Source organism: Ambystoma mexicanum, chromosome 6p (genome assembly GCF_040938575.1).
Source record: "Ambystoma mexicanum isolate Mex_15411 chromosome 6p, UKY_AmexF1_1, whole genome shotgun sequence".
Lineage (NCBI taxonomy): Eukaryota > Metazoa > Chordata > Amphibia > Caudata > Ambystomatidae > Ambystoma > Ambystoma mexicanum.
This window is the reverse complement of record NC_090935.1, coordinates 140,209,824-140,236,201: the sequence shown is the minus strand read 5'-3', so window position 1 is coordinate 140,236,201 and position 26,378 is coordinate 140,209,824.

Here is a 26,378-nt window from a genome sequence, read left to right as displayed (position 1 = left end):
GTAGATAACATCTTCGAAGATCGGGGCAAGGTTGTGTGCCCGTGAGCGAATGAAGAGTAGGGCATCGTCAGCATATAAGGAAATAATATCAGGTGTTCCTGACAATCTCAGCCCCCAGTGTGAATGGATCTGTCACAACTTGTCCACTAGAGGTTCTATGGCTATGGCAAATATCAAAGGGGAAAAGGGACAGCCCTGTCTCGTACCTCTGGCTATTCGAAAGGGAGAAGAACACCTGTCCTCGGTATGGACCCTAGCCATAGGAGCTGAGTATAACAATTTGACCCAGGATCGAAAACGGGGCCCAAAATTGCATTTCTCAATGACTCGCCAAACGTAGTTTAATGAAACAGAGTCTAAAGCCTTCTGCATGTCAAGGATGGCAGCCACTGCCTGAGGGCTTGGGTCCATTCGGCTGATAATATTGAACAGAATACGTAGGTTAAGGGAGGTGGATCTTCCAGGGATAAATCCTGACTGGTCAGGGTGAATAATGGAGGACATGTACAGGGACAATCAAAGGGCTAAACTTTTTGCATAAATCTTAGCATCGCAGTTAATATGGGAAAGGGGTCGGTATTATCCGCATTGAGTGGGAGGTTTACCCGGTTTAAGTAGAACAGATATAATAGCCTTGCAAAGGCAGGGGGGGGAGTGTACCCACCTCGCATGACTCATCCCAAAGTGCCAACAGTTGGGGGACCAGTCAGATTTATACTGTTTTTAAAATTCAACCAGGAGGCCTTCGGAGCCAGGGGCCTTACCTAACGCTAGGAAATCAATGACTTTTGATATTTCTTCGGCTGTCATTGGTACATCGAGACAGCAGCTAGTTTCATCAGAGATAATGGAGAGAGGTAGGCTGTCCAAGTATGCGTCAACTTCAGTTGTGGGAACGGTATCTACATTTCGAATATAGGGATTAATAGAAAGAGAGGAATTCTGCGTTTATGTCTTGCGGAAGAAGGGCCAAGGTACCATCAGATTTCTCTATAGCCGGGATGTGAGGAGATCCTGTTTCCTAGTGGAGGAGCCTAGCCAGAACACGACCAGGTCATTCCCCCTCTCCATATCTCCGAGCAGCACAGGGGTTATTAATACATTTCCTTTCCCGTTCTGCATGTGTGCGGAATGTATCCAGTTCTATAACAATATTGGAAAGGGTTTCGGGGGTCTGCGACAGGGCGTACTGGGTCTCAAGGGAGGAGAGAGCAGTTTCACTCTTTGAGATGTCTCTTCGGACTGACGTCGCCCGCGGCAGCAAAAGAGGCGGCAGACTCACTGTATGCTCTGCAGAGTCGGTGTCCTCTCACGCATTGGATTGCGACTCACGAAGTGGAGCAAGGGCGCCCGCAAGCTCGGCTCCTTCGTCTCCAGGGCAAGCAAGCAGTCCGCTGAGCGGCACGTCCTCCAATGAGCAGCTGGGGGACCGTCTCTATTCAGGCCACTGGGCCGTTCTCAGCAGGTCTCGGGGCTCCAGTCCAGCCTACACCACGTCGGAGCGCCGCATGGGCGGTAGAGGGGAGAGGGGGGGTGGCAGCTCTCAGGGTGGAGTGCCAAGGGCAACACACCGACCCCCCTCCAAGTAGGCACCAGTCGCTGATCCCCTCCAGCGCCGGGTGAGCGAGGGTGAGCAGCAGCCTGCCCCTCCCCCATAGCAGGCCCCGCAGCCACGGCCCCTCCACACACAGACCTCACCAGATGCGAATGCCAGATTCAGGGAGCGCCTCCACACAGTCTCCCAAGGTCAGCCAGATCTGCAATCTCTCGATACGAAACTCAGATGGCAGATGGAGAGGAACTGCAGCAGTTAACCACCAGTCTCCACTGTCAAAAATTTGTCGTACTATCGCAGATATAATCCAGGATGCAGTCACCCAGCACAGAACTCCTTTTCGGGCGGCCATGCTCCTTCAAGCGCAACAGCGTTCCCCCCCCTATGTTAAGGAGTTTTAAATGATAACTTCATATGATTGATTAGGCTGGGTTTGATAAGTTTGAAATGTATTTTCCATGTTTTTCATCTAGTTAAACATTAACAGAAAACCAGTGGAAAATCAGCGGAAAATACCCCTAGCCAAATGCTGGAGGTAAAAGAACACAGGAGACAGAAAAATGTGCCCAGGTGAAACCAATGCACATCAGAGGCCTATACAGGACCCACCCATGCACAACACACCCTCCCCAACACTATTACACCAGCAGGAGTAGGGAGGAGAGAGCAAAATGTGCCCAGGTGAATCCAGTGCACATCAGAGGCCTACGAAAGACCCACCCATGCACAACACACTCTTCCCAACAGCATGTTGCCATTTGGAGCCGGGAGCCTTGATGATGACATCTACTTGCTGCGACTGGAGATGCAGATGCCTGCCAACCAGCCAAGTGCCCTGGGAGCACAGGGGGTATTGGCGATGAGGAGAAGGAGGAGGAGACCAGCACCAGCAAGGCTGAGTACTCTTTTTCTGTATGCAGCAGGACCAAAGCTTAGCCAGACTATGGTCCTCATCAGGAGTTGGGCTGTAGCCCTTAAATCCGGCGGTAACGGTATTAGCGCCGCCAATACCGCTGTGCCGGATCACGAGTACAAATCCTGCCAGCGCGTTTACAGACGGTGGAGCAAAACCGGCTGTAATAGCACCGGCCGTAATAGTGCCGGCACCCAATCGCGCTATTACAGAGCCATCATGAGTCCGGCGTAGGTGCTAATAGCGCCAGAAAACTGGCAGAAAATCCGCCGGAAATACCCCTAGCCAAATGCTGGAGGTAGCAACATTTTTGAGATAGACAAGGGCATAGAAAAAGCAAAGACGCTCACACCTCCTTTCATACCCACTAAGGATGATTGTGATGCAGTACAAGAGGCATTTGCAGCTAAGATCCAGAAAGCCAGAAATAACATTATTATAGCCAGAGGAGCTGCAGACATGACAGCACACTTAGTGGACACTCCCAAACTGGAAGAAAGAGACAGCTTTAGCTTCACTCCTATTTCAGAGGAAGAACTATGCTCAGTACTGGCCAAAATGAAACTCACGTCTTGTGCGGAGAATATTCTACCGCCGAAAATTATTTTAGATAACAAAGAACTATTTTCTCCAGTTCTAACCAGGATAATCAACGCATCTTTTAGTGAGGGTACAGTACCAAGGGAGATTAAAGATGTGACGATAACACCACTGGTCAGAAAAGCTGGCCTGGATCCAAAAGATTCAAGTAACCTACGACCAATCACAAATTCTAACTTTATTTTGAAGATTCTTGATAAAATAGCAACCAATCAACTTCAAAAGAATGTGGATGTCTTAGGAACCTTAGACGAACAGCAGTCAGGCTTTCGAGCTGCTCACAGCACCGAAACGGCCATGTTAGAGCTACAGAATCATATGCTGGAATTGGACGAGAAAGGCAAAACTGGGATTTTAATGCTACTTGATCGCAGTGCAGCGTTTGACCTGGTGGACCACCAACTATTACAACAAGCGCTGGATAAAATAGCAGGTTGCTCCCTTGTGGCACTGGCATAGTTGGCCTCCTTGTTGAAGGATTGGCGAGCTAGAGTACACTGGGGTGATACATTCTCTGAGGCTGCTCCCATTATCTTTGGAGTTCCCCAGGGAGCAAGCATATCCCCCCTATTGTTTAACCTCTACATGAGAAGCCTTTGCGATTTATTGGAAAACATCGGCGTATTCTTTATGAATTACGCCGATGATACACAACTAATATTCAAACTAAAAGGCGATCATGCTACGGACAGTGCAAAAATAACAGAGGTCTATAATATTATAGACCTCCTGATGCAACAACACTGGATGTGTTTGAATGAAACCAAGACGGAACTTATGATTTTCGGTACACGACAGGCCAGATCTAAACTTGGTGAAGAATATAAAGCTTTCATTATTAAAGAGGCTAATATTCCGGTAATGACTCAAGTTAAAACACTTGGGATGATGGTCGAAGCTTCAGTTGGGTCAGAGGTACAGGTTAATTACCTGCATAAAAATAACGGATACTACCTGCGCCTACTGAGGGCTATTGGACCATTCATCAACGAGGAAAATACGGCTACCATCGCCAGAGCAACCATATTGTCAAGACTGGATTACGGAAATGCTTTTTTGCTTGGAGCCACCAAAAGAGAAATAGAGAGGTGCCAAGTAATGGAAAATGGTGCAGTTCATATAGTAAAAGGAATTTAAAACAGAGAACACATAACAACAGGAAGAAAAACCTTGGCTTAAAATTGAAGATGGTCATATGCAAATCTATGACAATAGTCCACAGGTGCTTATTTGGCAATGCACCGAGTTATTTTAAAAAAACAATTCTCAATCTATACTCCCAGGAGACTTCTAAAATCAGCCAATTTAGACCTGCTTAACGTACCTCACGTAAATCACGCCACAGGCCAAGGTAGATCTTTCCCAGTGCGGGCAGCACAACATTGGAACAAGCTGCCCTCCACTTTCTGACTAGAGGAAAATTACCAGAGTTTTAGGAAATTACTGAAAACTCATCTGTTTCACTAATTACTCTAACAGTTAGTCCTACTCTACTACCGTTAGTTTGGCTTTATTATGTTTTGATCTTTCTGAGCTTTCCGCGCCCTGATGCCCACGGGCATTATAAGCATACATAAACAAACAATCCATACTGACATAAGCAGCCAAATAGCCATCAGCACTGCTGTGCCCCCACTTGTCTTGCTTGTGTCCCTGGGAACTGGCAGCTACCAACACGCCGTTGGCATGATTCACGGCATGGCCCAGTCCACCTTCAGTGCTGTGCTGGGACAGGTGCTGAATGCACTGCTGCTCCACGTCAATGAGCACATCGCATTGCCAGCCACACAGGCACAGGTCAACCAGCTCAAGGGCCAGTTCTATGCCATTGCCCAAGTCCCGAATGTCATAGCAGCCCTGGACTGCACAAACGTAGCACTAGTAGCCCCCCGGCAACATGAGGCAGCCTACCGGAACCGTAAGAATTACCATTCAATTAACGTGTAGATGACATGTAGCCCTGACCTAAGCTTCACACACTGCTGCGCCCGCTACCCAGGATCCACCCACGACTCCATGGTCCTTCACAACAGTACCTACCCAGCCTACATGGAGAGGCACTGAGGCCAAAACACATGGATGCTGGGTGAGTACAAAATTAGCCCCAAATGCATTCCAAATTGCATCTGCTGGGGGTTAGGGGGCATACACAGAGGAATCCCTGCATGCCAGCATGCGACAAAGGCAGCAAAAGCACTGCAACATTCCCATGGCTGTGCCTCACGTGAAACACAGTACACGTTCAACACTGCAGAACACAGTCTGAATGTCACACACCTGTGAAAGTACAGTCACATATGGAAGCACAACTACCACTAAGCATCTTGTGTTTGTTGCTGTGCTGCACCCCACCCTGACACAGAAGAGACATCCCATCCTGGTCACCAGACAGTTATGCCAATAGAGTCTTAATGTAGGCATATTCACAAAGCCACTATACACAAGTAGTTGGAGTCATGACCATCCCTGAGATACTGATACCTGATTGGGCAATCACATGCCTGGCCAAATGTACATGAGCGTGCCAAGTAGCAAACGCAATACCAGCCATAGCGAATGCCAAGACACATGGCCTAACAATGTGTCACATGAACATGCAGACATAAGGGTGCCCCCATCCAGTGATAATGGTCAGAGTAGTGTGGCATTTCAACACTGGGGTTGTGCATGCAGTAAAGGGTCTATTGATTGATTGTTACACCGTGCACAACACACACCACAATGAAAGTAACCAAATAGGTTCTAGCGTGCGTGTACAACATGAGAGTGACACACAAAGGAATCCACATATCAATTGATACACTGCTACATGTAAACCTCAGAGCATGCACGTCTCAGAAGGTGAAGGATGTTTGGCAAAATTTCACTGAGATAGCAGGAACCTTCACAACACATACTAGATTGTGCTGCCAATGTCACTGATGACCGAGCCTTGTACATCCACGTTACCAACCTTGCCCTAATGTGCACATTCTCTCCAGTGCAGGCGATTCTGGATACTCGTAGTACACATGGCTTATGACTCCTCTGCGTCATCCACACACTACTGCTGAGCTGGCATACAACATTGCCCATGGGCGTACACACATCTGTGTGGAAAGGGCATTTGGACTGCTGAAGGCACGATCTGGTGCCTAGAACGTACGGGAGGGGCATTGATGTATGCACCTGATAAAGTAGGCCAAATCATACTGACCTGTGCCATGCTGCACAAAATCTGCTGACGCTGGCATGTGCCGCTGCCCCCTGATGCCGATGGCCAGCCACCTGGGGCTGGGAGTGATGATGAAAATGTGAGCGAAGCCATGCCACATGCACACAGGGATGCAGTGAGGGAGGGGAGTTTGGCCAGACAGACCTTGATTGACAATTATTTTTGATCCACTGCATTGAAAAACTTGACACATACCACTTGTAGAATAAAGAGCACTTCAACTCAATCATGAATGTCCATGCTATGTATGATTTTGGAATGGGATTTATTGTAATTTTAAACAACTCCCCCACCCCCTGTAAACTCCCCATCACACGTTCCCCCACCCCTTGTAAACTCCCCATCACACGTTCCCTCATCCCGTGTAAACTCCCCATCACACGTTCCCCCCCGCCCCCCTCAGCACACCCCTACATAGTGCTAGTGTGTCCATGTGCCCATGGCTCTGCACAACTGTGAAATGTGGACCTAGGCTGGACGTTGACACTTTCCACGGCCGGGTCCCTACGGTGAACGGCAGGTGAGATTTCGCAGGAAACGTCACGTGGGCGATGCCTCTATGGATCCCTCAGTGGGTGTGGTTGAGGCAGATGGTATTGCTCCAGAGACCTGCAGCTGCTGGCGGAGCAGATTGTTTGCCTGCCGCTTCTGCTCAGCATATGCGGATTGGACCTCGCACAGCTCCCGTACCCTTTGACCAAAACCTGTCATGGCCGCTGTGCAGCCCTCCACGACTCTACGGGTCTGTGCATTGTCATGTGCCATCGACTTTGCAGCATTGCGTATTGCACGGCTGATCGCCTTGATGTGGTTTGTGTGTTCTGTTGACATTTCCTCAGTGCGCTGCTGTCGGGCCTCTATCAGATCTAGCTGCCCCATCACTGCTGCTTCTGTGATGATGGATCTGAGGTGTGTTGGGGATTGGACTGACGGCTCTGCCTGGGTTCGGATGGGAGCTATTGGGGGACATGGTGCCACCTCTAATGGGGCTGCAGTGTTTGGAGTTACTCTCCTCATGGGAGGATGGTGTATCCACATCTGGCTCAGGTGTGCGGGCCCCGACGCACCTGTACATGTGACGTGTGTGCATCCACTGGCACATGCTATGGGCTACCCTGGGGTGTGGCCAACTCTTGTGTGACACTGAGGCTGGGTGACGACAGCAGTGCGTTGTGCTGCTGTTGGTGTGTGGCCCTCAACAGAGTCAGACCCACTGGTGGCTCCCACCACATCATGGGTGGCCGTGGTGGCTTTCGGTGTATGAGGCGCTGCGGCCCTGTGGTCACTGCACCCGTCTGGTTGGGCTACGGTGGGGTGACGTTAAATGTGTCCGGCAATGTGTTTTATCTGCCCGGTCTGTTTGCAGGGTGGTGGTGCTGGTGGAAGCGCGCTCCGTCATGCGGCTGGATGTTGTTGCCTCCTCAACTTCATCATCGGCCTGTGATGAGCGATGCGTACCTGTGGGGTACATAGGGTGTGGTATGAGTTTAGGGCAGCTTAGCTTTGTATCATGTATATCATGCCTTACAATGGGTTTGAAAACAGATGCAATCATGCTTGGCCATTGCAGTTTGGTGACTCCCCATGTTGTGATTGGTGGAACGTGGTACTGGAGAGGGACAGTGCTTGGACATGTTGGCATGACATCTACAGATGTCTGCTGGGGATGCACGACTCCCATATTGCTGGGGGGGTCATGCACACTCACACATCATGTTGCTGTGCCATGGCATGGATGTCTTTCCCCTGGGCATTGTGTTGATGGATTGTCCGAACTCAGGGGTCAAGGGAGCGCTACGGTACGGTGGAACGAGGGGTCAGTTATGGGTGGCTGCGGAGCTTCACGCACATTGCATGCAGATACATTTATTCAGGGTCTGGAGGCGTGGCCCTTACAGTTTCATGCATTTTTACGTGGAGGGGGATCTCACCTGCAGCCTCCACTCCTCTGACTCACTCAATGGTACCCATATCGATGAGTGTTGTCATCTGCTCCTCTCAGGGGGTGAGCTCGGGTGGTGGTGGTGCTGGCCCTCCTCCAGTCGCCATGCTTGCACTTCTGTGCTGGGAGAGTAGGCCACGTACTGGAACCCGCAAGTCATTCAAGTGCTAGGGGCTGTCCTCCCCATCCCTAGGCCCACCGCAGACAGCCTCTGGCTGATTTGCCTCCATATCTGCACTCGACGCTGGCCAGTTGTCTTGTGCTGCGGTGAGCCATACAGCTCTTCCTGATGGGCCACTGCCTCGTCTACCAGTATGGCTAGCTCCTGGTCAGTAAACTTTGTTTTTCTCACCCTGTCCAGGGCTGACTTGCCCCTGGTGTGTTCCTGAGACATTTTGCGATGTTTACAGGAGTGGATGGCTTGCAGGGGCTGTGATTTTCAGCGGACTGTGTTTTCCAAAATGGCTGCCGCTTTATTTCCTGTTCCAGCGGTGATGCATTTCCCGCGAGCTATTAGCGCTGCGGCTAGGCTGTAGCGCAATGTGCGATGGATTTAATGGGTTCCTGGTCAATTTTTACGCGAAACACTATTTGCATTAACGCCATGTCCCTGTGTGCATGCACGCGGACTCGTGATCTGATGTACTTTCCACCAGGCAGCGTGACGTTATCGCAAATATCGCTCAACGGGTAATCTGCCGGAATACCGCCAAACTTGTGATGAGGCAGTATGTGTTCAGATTTCCCGTATAAGGCTGTGCCTTTTAAATGGTCTGCAGCTTCGTAGTGTGGGATGTATTGACCCATTCCACTAAGCATCACTCTGATAGTATGGTGCAAGGAACTCCAACAATGGCGGCAAAACTCTTGTGCGCGCCAAAAACCTACAAAAACTGCGTTTTCAAGCACACAAACAGATGGATGCACAACCAACACACTGCAGAGAATGTGCCAATGGACTCCATGACCAGCAAACAGAGTGCAGAAGGAGAAGCAGCACTTTGCAATTGAAACTCAAAAATGTGCCTACAAATGACAGTTGCTTGGTGCTAAAAACTCCAAAATGCCTATAACACAACACTTCTCCACATTCAAAATCTTGCTCGGCACTATAATTCATGTAATCTAAGGAAGCATTGCGAACATACAAAGTCCTAATGTGCAGAGCAAAACGTTAATCAGACAAACTGGATTGTCTGTAAACTGACAGCCCCTGTCAAAATCTGGATGCAGTACCCTGAGCTACCTGAATGACAGCTGTCCGATGAGTTACTGATGAAACTTCAAAGTGATCTAAACTAAAAAGTCTGCCGGATTAGCACACAAAAGAAGGATTGTGGCTAAAAAGAATACAGATCTCAGTTGCTTTTTTCCCACAGAGTTAAAGCTAAGAAAGTAATGCATTTATGTTTGATGCAACAAGTTTGTTTTTTCCTGGATTTTTAATTAAGAATAAATTAGCTTGGCTGAGCTGCAACCCTTTGGAAGTGGACAAACGGGTTTCTCCCAGGGGGGAGGGATTCCTCCCAGCTGAAACTCACGGGGAGATGATAATTGTGGGGTAACCCAGACTCTTGTCTACAGAAAGAGAATGAACAATAGCAGGCCCTTCAGCCCAGGAAACAGAGGTGTGAGAGGGTCGTAAACGGCTCCTGGAAGGAACAAACAAGGAGGGGGATGCTCCTGGACTCCAGGGAGAGAAAAAGGGGCATACTATTTGCTGTTAAGAATGAACAAAGAACAATTTTTAAAGACTCATAACTTGTGATTCAAAGTGGTGAAAAATATACCAAGGACATATCTGTTAGTCTAATTTCTGGCTGCATGTTTTAAGAGGCAGCAGAAATGTGTAACATGTTCTGGACAGGAATGGCAATATATATGGTTTTATGTGAAATGTATCAATTTGCATAAAGTTTGGAAATTGCGTTCATAGCAAAAAGGACAAAATTCTGTAGAAAGTTGAAACAAGATCCTACAGCTGCGGGATTTTGAGGAACAAATGCTACATAAAATATGGAATCTTTGTGTGTGATTTGTGTAGAGGTGACCAATGTAGAAATATGTATTTAGTATAAAATCCGATTTTGAGACCAGTGGCTAAAGGGAGGTTTCTAAGAGCTGTAAAGCAAACCATAAAATGTGACATCATCCGGCCTTGATCCAATCACTCAGTTGCAAGGTGGAGATGAGGTTTTGATCCAATCCTAGCTCACAGGGGAAAGCTTAGCTAAGCCGGCCCATACACCCATTTTATGATGTCATTTGCAAGGGTAAATAGAGGCAGCTGACAACACATAGGGACTGACTGTTTCACTCACTTTCCTGATTGCGGACATTCTCAAGAATGCAAAGAAAGCAGAGGAAGGCAATATCCTAATCGGCAGCAGGCGCTCACTCCTGGACAGAAACACAACGAGGAGCAGCAGTGGGTGTGTCCCTTTTAGGGGTGCTGTCCGCAGACACTGCGACTGTCCACGGACAGTTCGAACCATAGGTAGGGTTCAACAAGTTAGTCCTGCGGCCACCTACTGCATGGGATACGGTTTGCGCATGCATGCCAGTGTCCGTAGGACAGTGGTAGAGCCCCCGAACCAATTAAAAGTGACATATGCTGCGGACAGGTCCGGACAGGTGCAGTGTTTGGGGCGCAAAGGGATCAAGTACACATGCGTCCAGGCGTCTGCAGGACAGGAGCAGGGTCCCCATAAGTGGAACTTATGGTTAACTTCCACTCGTATAAACCTAACACAATCAGTGGAAAAACTTTCTTAAAGGGTTATTATGGTTACAAGTAAAATCGAAAACCCCCCGAAATTGGCCAGTTATGGTAAGGTAAGCAACCATATCTCGGACCACCACTGTGCACTGCTAAGAGTAACACCCATTTTTCAACCATTTTTTCCATCATTGCAGGAATCGGCACACACTGCTACGCTATAGCAGGAAATCTGCTATGCTTGCCGAGATCACATCTACTAGGAAGGAGGCAATGAGTCTTTCTGAAAAAAATATTGGTGTAACATATACGTGGCCGGTTAGTAGGTCCTGAAGAAACTATAGTATAACAAACATGAAATTCAGTGAGTAAACTTTATTGAGAGAGAGTTAAGGTGATCATATTCAGCGCAACAAAACCCTTGGAATTCATCGAATGTGGGAAGTGAGGACGATCTTAACTCGGCATCCCCCCATCGCGAAGCCCATGAGCACATTCATATTATAACAGAAGGGATTCACAATGACATACAAAATGACATCATGGGGGACATGCATGGGGGGACGCATTGTTAAGATGGTCATTCCTTCCCACATCTGCTTAATTTCAATGATTTTGGTGCATTAAACCTAATCACCTTAACTCTCGCTTAACAAGTTTTTTTCACTGAATATGTGCATATATAATTCACTGAAAAGAAACTTTAGTTAAGAGAGAATTAAGGTGGGATGATTTTTTTTCAACAAAACCCTTGATATTCAGCGGGTCTGGGAAGTGATGATCATCTTCACTCGCCTATAGATGTCCCCCATGATGTCATTGTGAATCAACACTTCCAAAACGCGCTGACTTTCAAGACTTTCACTGCAATAAACTGACTCACCTTCACAGTCTCTTAACTAAAGTTTTTTAAAGTGAATGTCAAGGCTTTTGTCACACTATGTATTTTATCAGGGTCACTAGCTATGGCCTTTGCCGTGGCCACTCTCCATGTTTCAACAATGACTTAAAAAACGGTAAGCCCTTCCGTCTTATTCGCTCACCTTAACTCCCTTTTAACTATAGATGTTCAATGAATTTCCTGGCTTTAGTTATAATATAGATTCTTTGGGGCCCACTAGCCATAGCATTTGGCCTTGGCAGTCACCATGCCCCAACATGGACAGTCACCCTTTGGCATGGTGACTGTCCATGTTGCCCTGATGAAGGGGGAAGGCTTACCCGTCGAGGCTGAAGGTCAGTGGATCCTGAGGCCCTTAGAGGCCACTGAGCTTCATCCATTTTCAGTGCCCACAGTCGTACCCATTGTATTCCACTGGCCAGGGCTGTGTCCATTGTACATGCACCAATGATTCCTGAAGACGCATTGCTCCTTGCTTAGTAAGTGTGATCTGTGCAGGTTTGAAACACTGACTCAGTGAATTTCTTTTACCCTCATCCTATTCCCACGGTAATGATGCCATGAAATTCTGATTCTCATGATAACCTATCGCTTACCTCTTGCCACGGTTACGGGAAAATGCTTGTAGGAGATATTTATGGGGCAACAATCAATGCAGGGAATTCTTTCCTTCCCCAATCAAGAGCCCCACACCAGTAACTTAATGTATCGGATTTGTTTCTTGCCCTGCCCCTGACTTATTTCACATAACTATCAGCCATCATCCCAATGCAATAGGTAAGCCAAGAAGCAGGCCGGTGTGCAGAAAGAATGTACATTTATTATTTAGCAGACAAAATCAATATAGCCCAAAAATGATCACTAGACATTCCACCTTACTCTGTGGCACAAACTTCAATACAAACCAGTTGAACACTAGTCACCTTTAATAATATAATTCAAAAGATAGCCAAAACTCAACATGTGTATTTTCAATCCTGCTTTCATGTAAAAACACACACAGGTTGAATAAACCCTTCGAATTATGGGGTCACTCACAATACACATAACGTAAATAATTAAGCAGCACCCTAGACATGATGGGATAATTTAACCTACTATATATTATGTATGGGGTTACTTTAAATAACATGTAGCACATTTCAATTGGCAAAACAATTTTCATGCACAGCGCCATTCGACTCTGACATCCCTGTGCTTGTACTATTTCTAACTAGCATTGGTGGTTCAGTGTTAGAATTCTCACCTGCCATATTTCCAACTAGGTCCTAGCACAACCAACATTTAACAAAAATACTTTTCTTAAAATGTAATGAACTTTTTTCCTTTACCACCCTTCAGTGAACAATCTCTCTTCAATTTGGTGTCTCTTTCACACTCTCAGTAGAGAGGGTGCCCTTTCAATCAGTCATTTTACTCTGTTTAACTGGGCAAGACACATTTCTGCTCCAGCACAAACCCAGAAATTCAGTTTGCATTTGGAACCCCTCTGCTTTAAGGCATGATCTGGGGAATAGTGAACAGTAGGGAATTTCGTTTTTAAATGCAACCCCCCACCGTTAGGGAGTTTTGAGGTTGGTAAAAAGGATATAAGTGATCCCAAAATTACTTTATATGACTATACCATTATTCATACTGGGAGAGTTTGTAGATTTTGAACTTCCACAAAATTGACCCATGTCATTTGGCTGTATGGAAATTAATTCAATTATTACTTAATAAGAAAAGGCTAGGGATCTACTTCCGTATGCCACACACTAAATAAGGGGAGGGTATTAATTCAAACAGATCCCCAAAATACTTGGTTCTGTTCGACAAGTTTACTTACATTGAACAGCTATGGGTTTTGTCCTTAGAAAAATAAATCAAGCCTCCTGGACCATTTCCTGGTAAAGGACAGAGACCTTGTCAGACTATAACATCAATCCCTCTATTTGCCTCTCCTAGTTATGGATACCCAGCCTCTCTCTCTTTTCCTGGTTTTTCTTTTGCTCCTTCTGTCTCCCAACCAATGTTGGTTCTCCAGAAACGTTTCAGCAGTACCCCACTGATCATTTCAGACAGCTCTCCCCTCTATTTCCCATTTTGCGCCTTCTTTTATACCACTCATCACAACCCCAAATATCTGAATGATCAGGTGCCAGCTTGTTGGCTCGTGACTCGGATTGGACATCTATTTGTCCTCCCCCTTAATCAAGGCCTTGCCTCTTCCCTCTGACTGGTCCTCAGGTTTTTAGGTTCCATTTCTGGGTCGTATAACTCCACCATTTCGATTAGCATTCCTGAACTATCCAGTTATGAACTTAAAAATCTACAACATGCCAAACTTTCTCCAATTTACAAATGCATCACAAATGATATATTTTCAAATTGGTCTGATCATGCCGGACATAGCGCACTGTGTCTCATTTCAGCATGCAGTTGCAGGTCTGCATTGATGATTTGTGGGATTTCATCAAAAAACATAACAGTTATTGTTAGGGTAGATTTTTATTTGAATGATGAATCTTCGGAACTGTGTGATTTGTTAGAGTTCATTTGATCATGGTGGAATTGATCACATTTTCTTTTTTGGTAGTTTTTGTCACAAATATATGCAGGGAGAGCCCCCTGCAGCCCCTCCAATCCCCCATATTAATGATTACCCTAAACCCACCCCCACATATATTTGCATCAAAAGCGGCCACCCAAGGATTCGATCAAATCCATCATGATCGAATCAGCCACTGTCAAATTGGGTAATAGCAAATCTTCCTCACCTGTGAAACCCCTAGAACTGTTTTGATGGGTGACCTTTTTATATCTCTCCATAATGTATGCTTGGATTTGTAGTTTTATAACCTTTGGGCATTATGCATTTTCCTATGGCAGCTTACAGCACATTATATGCAGTGTTGCTGGGTTTCTCCTTGGGCTTCCCTTTGTATTTTCTCTTAATTTACCATGGGTAAACTACTGTTCCCAAGGGTAGAGTGAGATTTGCATCCCCTTTTCATTTTATATGTGAGACCAGCACACCCCACCTTATGTGGAGTGCTGTGGAGATGCATGGTATCCTCTTTCTGACTGACCTAGTAACATTTCTATTACTATGGCAAGCTAACTCTTATGACTGGTGGCAGTGGATACACTTTTTCTTTATTTTAACACTTTATTTATTCAGGTTCACAGTTGTGACAACATACAAGTGCACATTGATTTTCAACATTAACAAATATTAAGAACATCTGATAGCCAACACGGTCTACATAGCCTGTAGAGGGTAATGACCCTCATGTACACTACTGCGCCGCAGATTCAGCTGGGAGACCCACTTTGCTGTATCCAGACCCTCCCATAACCCGCCAGTTTATATGCAGCTACTACGTCCTCCCATGGGTACCCCCCTTCTCTCAAACTGCTCCACAGAGCCAACATATCCCGCACTGGGTCCCAAATGTCTGCAGGCCTGGAGCCCATCGGTTGTGTCCTGCAATATTCCTGCTCCATATCGCAACACCAAGCCAGGTCCTTGTCACGATCCATGCCCCTGACCCCCTTGGGTATAACAGCCCCCTGGCAGCAGTGGGGCTAAAGCCCTTCACACTGGCCCCAAGGGCCTTAAAACTTTATCATAAACATACGTGGAGTCAGTCCTGGCGACTGTGGCGCCAGGCTCATTATCAGGAATAAAGCAATACCAGTTTTGGACATTAATCAAACATGGAGGCTTATTACACAACTCATGTACTTTAGAACCAAGCCATGTGGTCTAGTGTTTTGGGTGTGGCTGGCCTGGAACTACTTTACCTGGGCTATTTAAACCACACCCAAACAGCAGAACACGCTTTGCGTTATTCTGCACTCCTGCAGCGTAACGCTCACCGTGTCCAGCTCCTGCTCATCTGCTTCTCCGGTGGCCCGATTTTGAAGCCCTATATCCGGATTCCACTAATAACCATGAAGAACAAGAACAGCATTAGCGAGCAAGAACACTGCCTGTGAAGTAACCGGTCTTCAATCCATCCTGCGCTTCGCTTACCTCGCCCATCTCCAGAGTTCGCCGCAACCCGCAAAGGTAAAGAAACGAGGACAGCATTAATAACAATTCTTACCTGGGCAAGCAGCGAGTCCTGAAAGCACCCTGCGCTTCTCTTACTCGCCCATCTCCGGGTTTCACCGCAACCTGCAAGGGAGAAGGAACAAGGTCAGCATTAACAAAGCACTTACCTGGGCAAGCAGCGCTTCGATCGCTCATCACTCCAGAACATCACCGCAACCTGTACAAATAAGGGAAGAGAACACAGTTTAGCAATTAACACCAATAAACAGTGCAGCTCTCCGCACATCAATAACTCACTGTGGTCTTCGCCATCGGTGCGGCAACTCCGAGATCGCAACCATCCCTGTGAAAACAAAAAGAGACATTGTAAGGGAACAGCGTAGTGGAGCAAGATGCCGAGAAGACAGAGAAAACAGAGGGAAAGAAAGAGACAGAATAAAGACGGAAAAGACAGTATAACTCACCTGGAAGACAGCAAGCAGAGTCGGAGTCAAAGCCGATCTGGACCCGACATAAGGGCACACGGACCAGTGAAGCAACTAGGACCACAGAATGCCGGCACCAACCACTCGCCCTGCACAGAGACGCAGGACGTAGAGTTCAACACACAAAAACCTAATGCGCTACCCAACGTCTGGCACATAACCAAGCAGAGAGGGGTCCGGGATAGCGCTTAGACTGCCATCCAGTATCGTGTGGCTCCCCCATGGATACCAGGTGAGAGTAACAGTCCTTTAGCCATTTTAACACTGTTTGAGCTGCCTGGTTTGCCCAGAGCATTAATATACAATGTTTAGCTAGCATCATACAAATAGCCAATAATTCCCTACTGCCCTTTGGGGCATCCGATTGCCACCCAAAGATACAACACATTATATTTAATGGGACTTCACAGTTAATCATACCGCCCATGACTTCAGCAAGGAGAGCAAGTGCGGGCAACTCCACAAGACATGAATAAAGATGGCGTTAGTGCATTTGCACCTTGGACACTTCCGATCACATTTGCTATCGAATTTCGACTGAACAGCCGGGGACAAGTTTGCCCGTTGAAGAATTTTAAGCTGTATGAGTTTAAATCTGGAGGAGCAAATTGCCACTCTCATAGTATGTGTGCACATATTTTCCATCTGACATCCCCTAGTTCCTCGCCTATGTCAGATTCCCATTTCTGTCTGCTAGCCAACACTTTCCTGGGGGCCGAGCTCAAGGCCATACTAAATATTACAGCAACTATTCTTCTGGAATTCCCAGAATTCCCCAAGAACCTCAAAAGGGGAACTGTATGGGGCTCCTCCGGGAATCTAGCGGACCATGCCCTAAATGCCTCCTTCAGTCTATGAAATTGGAACGCCAACCCAAATGTATCCCCCAATTTTGCCTTTACTTAGTTCCATGTAAAAAACTTCCCTGCGGGGTACAAGTCCTTCTCCAAACGTGGACCGTGAATGCTGCCGGATTGAACTGGCACTTGTTGATTGTCTTAAGGGAAAGTGGGGAGCCCTGCAACGAATACGGGAATGCTGACCTTCTCCCTAACCTAACATGAGGGAACTGCTGGGATTCTGGCCTCCAGTATAAAGCAAAAGACCCTTGCGCCACCATGTAGTATAATTCAAAATCCGGCAGCCCCACACCTCTCTGCTCCAATGTTCCCACCAGTGAGTCCCACCGAATCCTAGGCTTTTCCGGGCCCCACACCAGTTTACCCATCAGGGAGTTGATCTCTGCAAAAAATTGGGATCCTGGCCACACTGGGACATAAAAAAAAATATATCCTTTCAGGAGGATAATCGTTTTTATAATCACCACTTTCCCAAAAACAAAAATTGGGAACTACACCCATCTATGCACCCAGCTCCGGAGACCCTCCACATACACCCCATTGTTGTCCCTCAAAATCTGAACTCTGGACCTGCACAACCTAATCCCCAAATACTTTGTTGATGCCTGTTCTTAGCCAAAACTCCCACACTGGTGGGGTGCAGCACTGATAGTCGCCCAAACTTTTCGACTTTCTCAGATAGGGGGTTAGGTTACTACTGGGATCCTTAATATACAATATTATATCATCCACGTATAGCGAAATCAATTCCTGGACCCCTCCCAATGCCAGACCTCGATGGATGTGGAGCCGTCTCAATCTGACAGCTAATGGTTCCATTGCAATGCCGAATAAAAGTGGGGACAGTGGACCCCCCTGGCGGGTCCCTCTCCCAAGATTAAAAGCCTCAGAGTGCTGTCCAAATAGCCCAATCCCCGCTGTCACCCCAGAGTATAATACCTGTCCACAGGACATAAATTAAGGGGGCACTCCAATCTTCTCCAGGACTGCAAAGAGGTACTCCCACGCAACCGAGTCAAATGCCTTTTCCATGTCTAGCATTGCCCCAGTTGCCTGAATCGAAGGGTCAGTCTGTGCTACTACCCCAAACAGTCTTCTCCGGTTAAGAGCTGTGCTGCTGCCCAGAATAAACCCACCTGGTGTACATGTATTATAGAAGGGCGGAGTGGTAAAAATCGATCAGCCAAAATCTTGGCAAAAAAATGTGTCCACGTTGATCAAGGAAATCGGCCTGTACGAGGCCCAGTCCAGCAGATCTTTATTAGGTTTTAAAATCAGCGTTATATTCCCCTCATGCATTGATGGAGGGTAGGGCCCCTAACTCCACACTTTTCTAACATGTCTGCAATAAATACCCCGCCACCCCAGGTCCGAATTCCTTAAAGAATTCAGAGGTGATTCCATCCAACCGAAGGACTTTAGTCGACGGGAGGTACCTAATAGCATTCATAATATCACCCACAGTAATTTTAGCATTTAGGGCCTCTACTGCAGTAGCGCTAAGAACCGTCAGAATGGCATCTCCCACAAACTCCCTAAGCATGTCCAGGCAAATGTCAGACCTAGCGGCATACAAATTCCTATATAAATCACGTAATTCTGCCAAAATACCTCCTGGGTCCGGCACTAAGGAACTGTCTGCCCGACAAATGACTGGTATATGTCTGCCCTTCGGCACGTTTCAGCATCCTTGCCAAGGATCTACCCGGTTTACCCTCCTCTCCATACCTACGCACCCGTTGGGGGGCTGCCAAAAAGCGTACCCCTCTGTCTGCCTCCGTTCTAAATTGGTTTAAAGCAGTACAGGCCGCTGCTAGGGAGTCTGTGGAGCTATTTTCCCTATTCTTGATTTCCAACTCCACACAAGTGCTTTCTAGCAACACTAATCTGCTATGCATTCCCGTCAATACCCTGCATTCTATTGAAATGCAATGACCCTTCAAGTTAACCTTGAAGCCTCCCTAAAACTACGGGCAGATGTTACTGAACCCTCATTTGTAGGGAAGAACAATGAGACAATTTCCTGCACCTCACTGCAATAAACTACGTCTAGGTGGTTCTGACCCTTAAAACACCAGTGTGGGTGCACAATGCACATTCCAGCCAGATGGAACTGCCACACTAGCGGGAAGTGATCAGAGAGAGTATGTGGAAGCATAAAACAAGATACACAACTGCGGACCAGAGCTTGGCTGGTTAATATATAGTCTATGCATGTGCTTGTGTCGTGGACACAGGTGTAGAAAGAATATCTCTGCTCCTCCGGATGTAGTGTCCTCCATAGATCCACTATGCCCAGATTTTCCATCCCTCCCTGAATCACCCTAGTGACAGATGACTCTGACCTCCCACACACAGAAGATCTATCCCGTTCTACTTGCAGGACTGTATTCGAATCCCCAGCGACTACTAGCTGTGTATGCGCATATTTCCCACACCTTGCCCACAAGGCTGCGTAGAAAACAGGGTCCTCCAAATTTGGTCTGTACACATTAACCAATGTAATGAGGCATGTAGCCAACACCTCGGAGACTATGAAATACTTCCCGTCAGGGTCGCATACCTTCTCCATGCGCTTAAATTCCAACGACCTTTGGAAAACAATCATCACGCCTGTGAGTAGCAGGAAAAGGATGTATACAATCTGCAAAGCCAGGATTCAGCCCCCCATTAAGTGTGTCTCTTGTCAAAATAAGATTTTAGCCCTGTGGCGCTGCTCGCTATATGCCACGACTTTGTCCATTTTCGCATGATTATTAAGGCCCTGCACATTCCAATTGAGTAGAGTACAGGTATCAGAGCCCTGGCCTCCCTCCGTTGTTCCTATAAACAAGACTATCTGTCCTCCCATCCTGTATCCGTTCTGAAGACCTGAAGACACTACAGATGCCCACTCCATGTTCGTGAACATCCAAGAAAGCAATTCTATGTACTCAGCACTGAATTTATGCCACATGTGGACCCGTTTTTCATTAACGTCCCCAACCAGAAACATCCACACCATACCCTAACTCAACCACCCCCTTCTCTGATCCTAATCCCTCACCCAGCCCCCGCCCAACCCAAATGCCACCCACCCCCGCTGCGAAACCCCAAGCCAGCTGCACTATCACCCACCCTTCTCCACCCATTCCCAACACCCATCTCTCATCAGGCCACCCGCCCGGGGCTACCGGACTTGACAACCTTGTTTGACCACCCATACTGAGCCCCTTCCCTGGAGGAGGAGGCAGTGTGTTGCCAAGATACCCAGCTACTGACCCATATTTTTGGATTATGAAACTATGATTGTACCCAACATGGTACTTAAAGCAAATATCTTTTCTTGAATAACACATTCAGATCTGTCCGGAAGTGGGCTCTGGATCCAAGCGTAGCAGTTTCCACAACCTGGTTTCATCAATTCCGCGATTTGAGCCTGAGGATTTTCCTCCACTCAAGACTTAGGAAGTGATTCCACAAATATAAACACTTCTGCCGGATGCATGAAGAAGAGAGTTTTGTTCTCATGAATTACACGCAACTTGGATGGATAAAGCATTGCATATTGCATCCCCTTGTCTCTCAGCAACCAGTTAGCGGACAGGAAGGAAAGATGGGCACTCTGTACTGACAGGGTAAAGTCCTGATAGGACACCTTGGCTTCCTTATACTGCAGCTCATCCAGTTCCCATACCCTGTGCAAGCTAATGTCCTGACCGTGATAATTCAGCAGTCGTCTAGCAATAACTGGGCGGGTTTCTGCCCTGGTCTGGGTTTTTGTGTCGAGATCCGGTGTGCCCTTTCCACAATGAATTGGGGAGACAACGGGGCATCCTTCAGTACCGCTCTCATAAAGGTCTCCATAAATAGTTCCATTCTCTGCGCCAGCACTGAATCTGGGATGCCCACCACTCTGATGTTATTGTGTCTGGTCCTTGCTTCCAAATCCTCGTTGTCGAATCTCTTTTACTTCTTTTTGCAGACCTCATATCGCCTGAGTTAACTCATTGCTAGTGTCCTCCAGCACCCACACTCAATGCTGTGCTTCGCGAATACGGCTGTTCTCCTTCTCGATTCTTTCCTGCATTCCGTCCATCTTGAATTCCATACCATCAAGTTTACTGTTCACTGACGCAAAGCCATTCTTCATGTATGCTGAGTTCTGAGGGTGCTCCTACCAATACTTCCAGTGGTGACATAACCAGACTGGGTGCCTCCCCGACCTCTCTTCCTGCCAGGCCCGGAGCCTCCATTGTACCCTTACTCAGTGCCAGGCCTTCCTTTTGCGTAAGCTGCAGGCGGTCCTGCTTCTTGTTATCTTTAGCCATCCCGTTGTAGCCGCCGGGTCTTTGCTTGCTCTGCCTCCCCTTGTAGCACAGGGGACACCCATTCACCTTAGTCCCAATCCACGCCATCTCAAATGCAGCTCCCGTGTTCAGCGAGACCTCCCACTTCTAAAAGAGCCCACAGACAGCCGGGCAGGACTGCACTGCACTTTCACTCCCAGGCCAGGCCCTGATGATAATGCCACCTTCACTTCCCTCGCTCTCCCTGTGGTCACTACCATGCACCAGCCACACCCCGAACACTAGCTAGGCTTAGAGCTGAGAAGAGGTTGCTGTCAGTGCTCCGACTGTTCCAGGGTACCTCGACCAACCACAACCACCTCACTCAGGTTCACAAACACAAGCATTCCTTCCAATCCCTGATGTAATCCAGTTGCTTTCCTCCACCCTCTATCGCAAGGGCCAGCAAAGACACCAGCCAGCAGCTGTCCCTGGCTCCACTTGCTGTGTCTGCACTGCACTTGTAAAGCTTTCGGTGCTACATTCTGTACAATGGGCACCATTCATCCGTTTCCCACTGCACCTCTCCAGTAGCCTCGAATACTTTCTCCTGTGGCCTGCAATCACCACACCAAATTGGCTCTTCGTTCCGTGCCAGTAGGAACCAGCAGAGCAGGAAGGCGGCACCGGCCCACACTCTGCCGAGGGCCTCCCCGCTCCTTTAATCCAGCCCCTCGCTCTTTGGTCCAGATCATGAGGCGCCCAGCTCTCACTACACTGCTACGCCACAGTGTGTGGGCTCAGTGTTTGCCAGAGCCCCTCGAGCTAGTCCTCTGCTCCAGGGTCTTCAGCGGGTTTTCTGGCTGCCACCTGCCACTAGAACTCATGCGTGCGCTTGCAGGGGCCCGGTCTCCTGCTCCCCCGGCGACTCTTCATTGGCAAGCGGAATCCCCTGCTGCGACCCCACTCCCAAACCTGGGGAGAACCACCACGGCATTCACAGCCCTGTGTGCGCTCCTCCTCTCTTGGCTGCTCCAATCTCATCTCAGTGTCAGGGGTGGGAGGGGCCCACTTTCTTCCAGTGATTATTCCACAAATAGGCAGGTGCAGGTCACCAAAAGCAGAGTGGGACTCCAAAACCGCTTCCTGCGTGCACTCAGTCCGTCGCCACTTCCACCATTGGGCTAGATCAGCATGTGGCCTCCTCCTCTGTCCCTACGCTCACGGAGCTCAGAAGACTTCCGGTCAAAAGCTCATGAGCACCCCCTGCAGTGGATATACTTGTATGAATTTTAAGTTAATATTACATGCAGGTTGTCAAACCAGAGTGGTGACTTTTCTTTTTTTTTTCATTTGTATTGTGATTGTCCTTTCTTGGGTCTTCTGCCATCCTAGGTTGGGGAGTTCCTGGTTGAAGTTTTGTCTTTGACAGGAACCCTTTGTGTTTCCCACTGAGGCTCCAGTGTGTCTGTGAAAGCAGGAAGTGAGGGAGGAGTCTGAAACTCTGAAGCCCTTTGTCTTCTGTTGTGCATCAGTGAAACCATTTCCCGCTGGGGCGCTGGCTGTCCTGATTGGACAGCCACCCATCCCTTTCTGTAAACAGTAGGGAGAGTTTGTGTGTGGGTTCCTGTATAAAAGTCAGATTCTGGAAACTGAAAACAAGTCGACCACTGGATCTGGATCTGAAGAGGAAGATGAAGAAAAGGCTGCTTTAACTGATTCTAGCGACCTGAGATGCCTGCTGTGTAACCAAAGCCAGTTCTGACCCTTCCTTCCAAAAGACCTGGGGGTCCACAGGATGATGATCCCCACCTACAGTCCGATGAGACTCACTAGCCTTGAAAAGACCTGCATTTAGAGCCATCCCTCGATATGATGCAACATTGCTGGGCTGCAAACCGCCAATACCCAGGGACCTCAAGCCAGAGTCCACTTCTCGCTGAAAGTTTGGTGGACTCCTGCTGGACCTCCGGAGATGCAATTCGAATCCCTGCAGTCCCCTCAGCAGAGTGCTGGACCGAGAGAGTGAAGAAAGTCTGACCGGTGACAACCGTCCTTCATCTGATACCTTGAAAAGGACACCAAATCCACAGAGCCACAGAAGTACTGAAGAATCCTCTGTTGGGAGACTTTTCTGTTGACTGCTGCTGCAAGTTCCCATCCAGAGTCCGTTCTTTCATCACCATGGCCAAGAATCCAGAGACGGGGTCCTGTGCTGCTGCATCGTGAAGGCATTCATCTCCAAGCTCATCTTCACTGCTGAGGTACTGTTTTGGCTTGGGTAATACATAACTAAAGTCTTGTGTCAATCCAATGTGGCTGAGTGGGTGATGTGTGTTTTTTTGGTCGTTTGGCCATATGGCTCGCCCAGACCCAAAGCTCGAACGCATCATAGAGGCTTCTTTGAAGTCCCTGAACACTTTCTACTAACTATGAAGTCTGTAGTTACTTGTTCGATGAGATATCCTCTGGAACTCTGACTTTCCTGGTCTGAGCCCTATCCTGACCTTCCTACTTTTGGCTCCTAGACCACTATGGTTCTCTTCTGTCTTTGAGTTCACACATGCCCTAGAATAGAGAAGGACTTAAAAAGATTATACCTCTGACTAGAAAATATAACAACTTCATTCATGGTCCCCTAACTTGTGATTTATAATTGGAGAACAGTGTCTATTTACAAAGAGCCAACAGATAAGGACACCTGTGGTACTCCCTAAAAGCACACATGGACACTAGCTGCCACACTGCCAAATACAAAGAGATCGCCAGGGCTTAGGAATTGAGGGATGGTAACTTCTTTAATGAATAGAAGATCTGGGCCTCTCTCCCGCTACTCGCAGTCTGGAACATATCTCGACAACCTGTCAGATGTCCAAGGTTGGTTAGCACGAAGCCAACCAATCAAATCCCTTTGTGTCATGCCGCCCACCACGCAGTATGGCAGCCAATTGTCTTCCCTACAGATTATGGGCCTGATTCACAGAACGTTTTCATATGGGTTTGCACCATTATAAAATGCTTATCAATATTGGGATGGTCTCAGGAGGAGCCATCAGATATAGCAACCCCAATGAAATGTTTAACCCATATATGATCCATATGTAGTCACCCTCAGTAACCTATTCCCATTTCCCTTTAGGTTTTTGTAACTGTGATTGTTATAATGCCATTCATGACGTGTTTCAAGAATGTAATCCATTGTTTTGTATCCAGAGGATAGCGAGGGACAATATTGTGATGCTTGTATGCTGTCCCTGTTTTATTTGGACGATGATGAAGCTGAACTTTGCTTTGCACTTTGTCTACTTCCTCATTGAGTTTCGTCTGGATTGATTTCAGTACCTCTGGCTTACCAGGAACTTTTTAGGCCTGCTTAATACTTGTAATCCGAATTTGATACTGTCTTAAAAAAAAATAAAAAACTCCCATCTTTAAATCTAAATGCTTAATTTAATACGTTAGCTTAGAAGTTTTCTAAATCTAGTCACGGGCGGGGGTGCCGATGTTGCTGATGATCGTGATGACGACGGTCCGCATGTATCCTTGTGAGAATTTGAACCATAGCAGACACTTCATTGAAGCCAACAGTGTCATCTTGGATGCATCTTTTACCGCATTGTGCCTAAACGTTGCAAAGATGGAGTAGTGTAACCAGGGCTTTAAGTGGGCAGTCTCCAGAAAGGGCTCCCGAGCCGGGGTCCTGCTAGGGCCCACCCCGACTAGCCCCAGCCATGTCGACACCTCAGACAGCCGTGTAGCCGAAGTACTGTACAGTTACAGGGACTGCCTGCAGGTGTCAGCACTTCAGAATCACTGACATCTTCAGACAGCCGTGTAGCTGAAGCGCTGCACAGTTACAGGGACTGCCTGCCGGTGTCAGCACTTCATAATCACTGACATCCTCAGACGGCCAGTGTAACCATGGTTTCGGCTACACGGCTGCCAGATGACTCTGAACTCCGAAACAGGAGGAGGGCTGGAGGGCCCTGTCACTCCTTTTGTTTCTGAGTAATCTCATTGTGCACCACAAACCCTTTTAAACAAGGCGTCATGATGCGTGATGACGCTTTACATGGAAACAAAAGGATAGACTCGGTCCTCCTCCTGTTTCGGAGTACAGAGTCATTAGGTAACAGGAAGTCTTTTCATTCAAGGAGCCTGTGGTTTTTAACCACACGGCACCTTGAATGAAAGGGCTGTCTGCTGCGTGTGAGAGCTGGGGCACACTGGTGCCACACCTTTGGAAACTGGGCGCACCAAAGGTAACACTGCCAGTGCGCCCCACCTCCCCTGCTTTCACCAGCCCCCAATCCCCCATTGGCGAGCGGGCTCTCATTGGGGGCGTGGTCTATGGACACACATACTTAGGCCTGGTCCCCTAATGAGAGCCCCCCTCGATTTAGCATTTTACTAATCCACTGAGTGTAACTATGTTTAAAAGCGTCCATGGCCATTGTGCCATCCTACACTGTCACGGTAACACCCCATCCCTCATCCATATCACATTCTAGTTTCTGTATTACAATTCAGCCTTGCCCCAAAGGTTATACTGTTCCTCATCTTTGAAATGCTGCTGCTGCAATAGTCCTTGGAGATATTTATGCAGTCGAGCCAATTATTCAAATAAAATAAGGAAAACGTAGATTAGCTAACCTGACAGCATTCAGGGGACCAGAACCAGCAGCCCTACTTTACGTAATTTTGTTTTTAAATTCTTATTGTTAGCCGCTTCACTCTGACTTTTGGCCACATTCAAGCGTATGCAGTTGCGTGTGATTGCACAAGGATGGCCAGGACATTTAGAAGTTTAGAGGTCAACAGATATATTTTATTGTACCCACCTACTTGCTTCTATGCAACAGAATGTCAGGTCCTTGCA